Source organism: Hippopotamus amphibius, chromosome 11 (genome assembly GCF_030028045.1).
Source record: "Hippopotamus amphibius kiboko isolate mHipAmp2 chromosome 11, mHipAmp2.hap2, whole genome shotgun sequence".
NCBI lineage: Eukaryota > Metazoa > Chordata > Mammalia > Artiodactyla > Hippopotamidae > Hippopotamus > Hippopotamus amphibius.
In genome coordinates, this window is record NC_080196.1 from 29,778,327 (window position 1) to 29,780,590 (window position 2,264).

At 38.5% G+C, this 2,264-nt stretch overlaps 1 pseudogene; it reads right to left on the reverse strand.

The window, feature by feature from the left end:
* Positions 1-382: 382 nt before the first annotated feature.
* On the reverse strand, positions 383-666 carry LOC130831948 (small nuclear ribonucleoprotein E-like; annotated as a pseudogene).
* Between the last annotated feature and the right edge of the window lie 1,598 nt (positions 667-2,264).

Consider the following 2,264-nt stretch of genomic DNA (forward strand, 5'->3'; position numbering starts at 1 on the left):
GGGACCTCTTACCCGAGTAAGTTCTGTTTATCCTGAATGTCTTTTGCTTTCCAGATTTCCTACGCACTCGGATTGCCTTCTGCCCCCTTCAATTTGACCCCCTTCTCCATACTCACCTTTTATCTAACTTCACGTTTTCTTCAGGTCTCAACTGAAGCACCATTTTCTCAGAGGATAACTTCATTGATTTTTTTTTTTTTAGAAGGAAAGCATGCACATATTTTAACAAAAACAATTCCACAGCATTTATTGTCATCTGGTAATAACATAAGGGTGAGCAAAACAATATTAATAAATGTTTTAGAACTACCCTTCTAACAAAGGACACCTAAAAAACAAACTGTATTGCCTTCTCAACAATTTCTCACTTCACGGATCACTTCTAGTTGGAGACACTTTGGAGCAGAGTAATGTTATCTCCTTTTAGCATGATCCGACCCAGTTGTTTTCTTGACTTTGTTTTAGAATGAAACATCATTCTTCTACATCATCTAATATGAGGTTCATATACTCATCACAACCAATGATACAGCCCTCTATCTGCATATTCACTTGCTCATAAAGCCACACCTGAATTTGAGATCTATTTTGCAAGTACCTGAAGATGAGCTTGACGGGCTGCACCATCACCTTCTGTGCCTTCTCGCCCTGGCCCTGGTACGCCATGGTGGAAGCTCACAAAGACCACAGTAACCCACACACTACCTCAAAAAGCAACTTCACTTCCTTGATCTTAAAGGACTGTTATGTCCCATTGTCATTCACTTACAATGCACCTTGTAAATTTCCTTCCCACGTCTTCTCACCTTCGCAGGTCCTTGTTCATTGTCCATCTGCCTTGCTGGACCACTGGAGGGGGAGGCCTGGATCTTTTTCATTCACCACCCGCTTCTCCACTGCCTTGGAGGGTTCCAGGTATGTATGGGAATTCAGTATTTACATCATGAATGAATAAATAGAGTGTGAATGGCCTTGATTATAATCTCATGGTCTAACCTATGTGACCTTGGGCAGGGGGGAAGAAATAAATATTTCCAAGCCTTAAGTTCCTCATTTGAAATATGCGTCAAGAATATGTGCCTCTTGTTTTTTAGATAAAAATGAAGGAAGGAAGGGAGGAGAGAGAGAGAGGGAGAGTGAGAGAGAGAGGGAGAGTGAGAGAGAGAGAGAGAGGAAGGCAGGAAGGCAACTGAGAAACGCTTTGAAAGCGGTCTCTTCCAGTTTATGAATGGGAATCTACATTTAAGAGAAGATTAAACCCAGGCTAGATTTTCTTATTCTAATTGGAAGGAAAAGAATGACAGTCTCTTAACCTGATTGAACTGTCTCAAGAGCACAGAAACAGGACTTTACACTGTTTATAGGCGGGCACAGGAAAGCATAGGAAACGAGTTGGAGCAAATGAAATTGGAAAATAATGCTAAAGTTAAGAAAAAGGATGACAAAGGCAAATTTCATCAGCTTCTTCATTTATCATTCATCTTATTTTGCCTAAGAGTCTCTGAAATATCAAAACACTTCCCAAAAAAATGGATTTCAAAAAGTAACCAGTCTCTCCATGTTGATTTTTTTTTTTTTCTGAAGTGGTTAAAATACTTTTTAAAAATTCAGTAAATTTTAATTTTTATTGTATCACACATGAATGTTCTTTTCTTTAAAATAATAAATGTGTGCAACCTGGGAGACTCTGATTGGGAGGCTGCAGGTCCAGTCCTTTATTTGGAGGCCTTGGTTCCTGTCCATTTTGTATTATGGAAACACTGTCTTCTTTCTGTTTTGTATGAGCTTTGACAAAATAGTGCGCTGTGCAAAAATAGATCCATGGGTTTGTCATGAGAACATTGGAGGCTACCATTCAACTTTCTTAGCACTAATCAGGAATGTCCCTAGCAACAGTGTGACAAGATGAGATACTTGTATTTGCAGTGCAGTTTTTCATTTGTGAACTGAAAGCTGTCATGGGTTTTCTGGTATTTTAGATTTCTTTTTATGGTCCTTGGAAAAACCCCATTCTAAGAATATTTCTGATGAAGTGCATAACAGAAAGAAAAAAAAAAAAGTTATTTGTCATTGATGTCCTACTCTAAAATTCTGCAGTGTAATCCCTGCTGTTTTTTCCAATTTAGCCTTCAGAAAGGAAGGCAGGTTCCTCTGTGCATTCCCATAGCTAGTTTTTAAGCTTTCACATCCAAATCCAATATAACTTCTAAATACTGTAAATCTATTTGGATTTCGAAATTTTCATGTATTCCAATGCCACTGAG